This window comes from Penaeus monodon, chromosome 17 (genome assembly GCF_015228065.2).
Source record: "Penaeus monodon isolate SGIC_2016 chromosome 17, NSTDA_Pmon_1, whole genome shotgun sequence".
In the NCBI taxonomy this organism is placed as follows: domain Eukaryota; kingdom Metazoa; phylum Arthropoda; class Malacostraca; order Decapoda; family Penaeidae; genus Penaeus; species Penaeus monodon.
Genome location: NC_051402.1, coordinates 8,290,211 through 8,297,211, shown reverse-complemented (window position 1 = coordinate 8,297,211; position 7,001 = coordinate 8,290,211).

Below are 7,001 nucleotides of genomic sequence, written 5' to 3'. Positions count from 1 at the left end.
AACTGTATCGTCTGTATAACGAAAGTTGTTGATCTTGCAACCACTGATAACGATCTCCTGCTGACGATCTTCAATCTCCCGCAGGATAACTTCAGAGTATAAACCGAAGAAGTCAGGTGACATCACACAACCTTGTCGGACACCTCACTTGATGGGGAACCAGTTAGTTGTTTCATGGGATATGCGGACTGCTGCAAGTTAATCTTTGTAAACTGATTGGAATAGTCTCATATCTTTGTCATCTATCCGGATATTTGCAAGGGTTTTGAACAAATCTAAGTGCCAGACCTTATCAAAAGCTTTTTGATAGTCAATGAAAACCAGGTAAATGTTTTGCTGGTGTTGGATGGCTCTCTCGGCAAGCATTCTCATGACGAAGATGGCATTTCTCTTTATCCTTCATAAACCCAATTTATGAAGGGTCTCTGGTATTTCAGGTAGGAGTTGTCCTCTGATCTTCTGTAGCATGATTTTCAGCAAAGTTTTAAGAATATGCGGATTGATTGTGCGATATTGTGAGCACTCAAGTGTTCCTGGGACCTTTTGTAGGACAGTGAATACTGATTTCATCATTTCTTTAGGTAACTTGCCTGTTTCATAGGTATCATTTAGGAAGTTCCAGATCAATTTTTCTCCCAAGGCCCTGAGCATTTCGATGTATACACCTTCAGGACCAGAATCATTCCCATATTTCACTTGCTGTAGGGACCAGCGCACTTCTGACTTCAGAATTAGCGAACCAAATGTGACAGCTTCCAGGACTAGATCTTCTGGTGGCTCTTGTTTATCGTCAAAAAGTTCTTGAACATATTCATCCCAGCGAGCCCTGATATCCTCATTCTCGTGGGGAATGCGTCCTTCTGATGCCTTGATGCAACTTGAGGAGGAAAAGGATCGTTGACCAGTGATCTCTTTTATCGTTTGGAACATTTCTTTGGGTTTACAACTGAGATTCTTAACTTTATAACATTTCTCCTTCAGCCAATTTTCTTTGGCTTTCTTCCTTTTTTTTATTTTTTTACTAGTTCATATAGCGCAGTGTTTTGTTCTGAAACTTGCCAGTTTTGTAGCACGACTTTCAGTTCTGGGTGGAACCAGCTTCATGAAAGCTTCTTTTCTACTGTCTGGATTTCAGCTGCTGCTTGGATGCTCGCAATATATACATATATATATAGATATATATATATATAAATATATATTATATAAATATATAATATATATATATATATATATATAAATTATATATATATATAAAATATATATATTAAATATATATATATATTAAATAATATATATATATAGATATATAAATATTATATATATATATATATATATATATATATATATATATATATATATATATATATATCATCATCATCATTTAACGGTAGTTCATGTCTGAGCCGCCGTGGTCACAGCATGATATCAATTGCAGTTTTCACGTTGTGATGCTCTTGGAGTGAGTACCTGGTAGGGGTCCCCATTTTCCTTTCCACGGAGAGTGCCGGTGTTTACCTGTTTAGGTAATCATTCCTCTCTTATTTTACCCCCGGCTTGGGACCAGCACTGACCTGGGGCTGGTTTGGCCACCCAGTGGCCAGCAGGCAATCGAGGTTTAAGTTCCTTGCCCCAAGGGGAAAAAAACCCCGGCGGTCGGTGACTCGAACCCTCGAACTCAGATTGCCGTCGAGACAGTCCCCCCAGTCCGACCCTCTAACCATTCGGCCACCCCCGGCCCCATATTATTATATATATATATATGGGGTAATATATATATATATATATATTTTATATATATAATATTTGTTATATATATACATATATATATATATATATATATATATATAATTTTAATTATAAATATATATATATATAAAATTATTAAAATATATATGTAATAGTAAAATTATATATTATATATATTGGGCAATTATATATATAAAATATATATAATTATATATTTATGTTGTATATGTTTAATATATATTATATATATATAAAATTTTATATATATATATATATATTATATATATATATATATTAAAATATATATATATATTGTATATATTTAATATATATATATATATATATTATATTGTTATCTATATGTATATATATGTATATATATATATATATATATATATAATATGTATTTATATGTATATATATGTATAATATGTATTATATGTATATTATTGTTATATATTATAATATAATATTATTATATATTATATATTTTTTAATATATATATATATATTTTATATTTAATTATTATATATTTTAAATATTTAAATAAATATTATATAATATATATAAAAAAATTGTTATATAATATATAGATATATATATATATTATAATAATATAATTATATTATATATATATTATATATATATGTATATATAATCATAATTTTATAGTATATTGTATATATAATTATATTATTATAAAAATATATATATATAATTTTAATATTAATGATAATATTTATAAATATATATATATATATAATATTATATTTTAATTAATTATATTGTTTATATAAATTAAAAAAATATATATATATAATAATATAATATTATAATTATGTATATGTAAGGGTATATGGTAATAATTTTAAATATATATAATAATATTTTAAATATAATATATTATTATAAATTTAATGTATAGATGTAAATTTTTATGGTTTGGTATATGGTATAAAAAGTGATATATATAAATATATATATATATATATATATATATATATATAAAATATATATATATAAGTATGTAATTATAGTATAATTTAATAATAAATATATATATATATTATAATTTTATATGATATGTTATAAAATTATAATGTATATGTAATATATATATTATATATATATTTATTATTATATATAAAATATATATATTAATATAAAATATTTTAAATATATACATGTAATTATATTTTATTAATATTATATAATATTTAATATTAATATAATAATATAAAATAATATATAATTATATAATATATATATATTATAATATATATATATTTAATATAAACCGTATGTATAATAGCTAATGCAAGATGTGCACAAACATAGACACACATACAAACGAATGCATACACAACCGAATACGTACACAGATGCACACACAAACAGATGCAGAAACATAGATTCCTACACAAACGAACACACACACACACACAGGTACACACACACCCTAGTTCCCACACTTTGACAAGATACCACACACAGACACATACGCGACGCAGACACAATGGCTCCCTCTAACCATACCCCAGTGGTACCCACCTTCCCTACCCCCTACCCCCACTCCCTTCCCCCTTACCTGCCTACCAACCCCCCTCCTTCCCGTCCCTCCCTTCTCCCCTCCTTTCCTCTACCTCCCTCCTTCCTTCCACCCATCCTTCCTTCCCTCCTTCTCTCTCCCTCCTTCCACCCATCCTCCCTTCCCTCCTCCTTCCCCCCTCCCTCGATCCCACCCTCCCCCCTTCCCTCCCATCCCTCCTTCCTTCCATCCCCCCCTCCCTTCCCTCCCCCCCCAACAGGACAAAAGACGTCAGCTTTAAATGCTACAAAACGCCACAAAATCGCACCAGTGTTTGCCCCTTGAGGTCGAATAGCCGCCTACCATTCTCGACTGTGTGGTTCACCTGTCGGTTCTCCTGTCGGTTCTCCTGCCGCTGGTTCGCCCGAGCGTGGTGGTTAGTCCTTGCCTTTTTGCGTGCCTCTGTTATGGGGCTAATAAAATATAAATGGGAACAGATAAAAGAAATTTAGATGACTTGTTATGTATAGGGAAATATGTTGATAGTGTTGTTTACAATAATACTATGTATATTGGTTATGGTGGCAATAATAATGATAGCGATTACAGTAATAATGATAATAATAATAGCAATAACAATAGTAATGGTGATGATAATAATGTTAGTAATAATGATGATGATGATGATGATGATGATGATGATGATGATGATGATGATGATGATGATGATAATAATGATGATAATGATAATGACGATGATAATGATAATAATAATAAAGTAAAACTACGGCAATAGTAATAATAATGATAAAACAACAACAACAATAACAATAATAATAATGATAATGATAATAATAACAATAATGATGAAGATAACAATAATAGTAATAATGATACTGATAACAATAATCATAACAATGGTGATAACAATTATAATAGTAGTAATAATAGTAATAGTAGTAATTATAATAATTATGATAATGATGATAATATTAATGATCATAATAATGATGATAACAATAATGACACTAACGATAATGATAGTAATCATAGTGATAACGATAATGATAATGATACTAGCAATGCTAATAATAATGATGATAACAACTATGACATTAACACTGATTATAATGATAATGATGATAACGATGATAACAATAATGCCACTAACAATAATGATAGTGATAGTGATAGTGATATAGATATTGATAATAATAATAAAAATTATATTAATAATGATGATAATAATAACAATAGAAATAACAACAACAATTATAATAATAATGATGATGATAATTGTAAAAGTAATGATTATGAAAATAATAAAAAATACGATAATGATAATGATGATAGTAATGAATATAACAGGAGTGATAATAATAATGATGATAATGATAATAATAAAAATAAAGATTATGATAATGATAGTAATATTAATATTGCTGATGGTGATGAGGATAACAATCATGGTAATAACAATACTGATTGTGATATAACAACAGTACTGATAAAAACACATGTAACTCATTTACCATAGTTGAAAATGTCTTAAACTGCTAATTGCATATATAGAAAAATGTCATTCGTATTTCTTTGAGAAAATAAATAAAACAAAGCAAAAAAACAAATGATAATGATAATAATAATAGATACACAAACCTAGGTTAGATCATACATTGATAATAGATCAATTTATCCCAACTTTTGTCAAACTAGATTAGGCTAGATTGAAGCAGAATAGGCCTAGAGAAGTCAAGTCAAGCTCTAAGTCGGGGGACAAAACTCTCCACAATAAACTTGTCACATGTTGGGTGGCAGCTAGAGGGGGCGGATGGGGGAGGGGGGGAGGGAGTGGGTAAGGGGGGTATTGGTCGGGGGGGGGGGGGGTAAGGGACCATGAGAGAGATGACTTCTTTCTACAAAGGAAATAGGGACATCAATAAGGTAAGGGAGGGAGGGAGGGAGGGTAAGGAAGGGGAAGGGAGGGAGGGGAAGGGGGAAGGAAGAGGAGGGTAAAGAGAGAGAGAGAGAGATAGAGAGAGGGGGGGGAGACAAGAGAGGCAAAGGAAGAAAAAGGGAGACGGTGGGGGGGGAAGGGGGGAGGAGAGGGGGGGAGAGGAGGCAGGGACACGAGATTCCGGGGTGATAATCGACCAGAATCTGACCACTCTGAGTGCCATTAACATTCTTGCCCCCCACCTCGCCTGCGCTACTGTGTGTGTGGGGGGGGGAGATGGGGTAGGAGGGGAGTGTGGGGGAGGGAAGAGGGTTCGGAAAGGGGGGAGATGGGATGTGGGTGTTCTCTCTCTCTCTTTCATTTCTCTCTCTCTCTTTCATTCTCTCTCTCTCTTTCATTCTCTCTCTCTCTTTCATTCTCTCTCTCTCTTTCATTCTCTCTCTCTCTTTCATTCTCTCTCTCTCTTTCATTCTCTCTCTCTCTTTCATTCTCTCTCTCTCTTTCATTCTCTCTCTCTCTTTCATTCTCTCTCTCTCTTTCATTCTCTCTCTCTCTTTCATTTCTCTCTCTCTTTCATTCTCTCTCTCTCTTTCATTCTCTCTCTCTCTTTCATTCTCTCCCCTCTCTCTCTCTGTCACTGTCTCTCTCTCTCTCTCTCTCTCTCTCTCTCTCTCCCCTCTTCCCCCTCCTCCTCTCTCTCTGTCACTGTCTCTCTCTCTCTCTCTCTCTCTCTCTCCCTCTCTCTCTCTCTCTCTCATCATCATCATCATCATTATCATCATTCTTATTTTGTTATCATCATTATCAATGGTATTGTCAACATCATTATACTTTTTCCCATTTTCCTATTTCTCTCTCATTCATTAATCTTCTTCCTTATCCATATCCATTCATTCGCCTGTCTCTTTCATTCACTGTATTATTCCATTCATTTATCAATTCCCAATTCTCCTGAATCCTTCCATTCCGAACAAAGGGGAGAAGACGCAGGGTGAAAAATTGAAAAAAAAAGGAGAAAATAAAGAATAACTGAAGGGAATGATAAGGAAGATGGAGATAGGGAGAAGAGATGAAGATAGTGGGTGGAAGATAAAAAAATGACGGAAAAGAAAGGAGAAAAGGAGAAGAAGATGGTGGATGGAAGAGAGAGGAGAGGAGCAGAGTGCAAGAAGAGAGGGAATAGTGAGAAAAAAAAATATTAATGGAAGAGAGAAGAGAGAAGCGGATTACAAGAAGAGAGAAAATAGCAAAGCAGAAGATGGTGGATGGAAGAGGGAAGAGAGAAACAGAGTACAGGAAGAGAGGAAATGGCGAAAGAGAAAAGCGTAGTATAAGAAGAAGGAAAATAATGAAGAAGATGGTGGATGGAAGATGGAAAAGGGAAGCAGAGTATGAGAAGAGAAGAAATAATGAAGAAGATGGTGGATGGAAGAGAGAAGAGAAAAACACGATGCGAGAATAGACGAAAAATTCTCGACGAGAAGATGGGAGAAAAAAAAAATAAGAATATAGCAAGTGGGAAACTTAAGAGAAAAAAGGAGAAAGTGGGAAAAGAAAAGAGAAAGAGAAGGAAATGATATAAAAGAGGAAAGATTAAATAGCCGAAAAAATAAATAAATAAATAAATAAATAAATAAATAAATAATAATAATAAAAAATAATAAAAAAAAAAAAATTATATATATATATATATAATATATATATTATATATATATATATATATATATTATATATATAATATATATATATATATATATATATATAATATT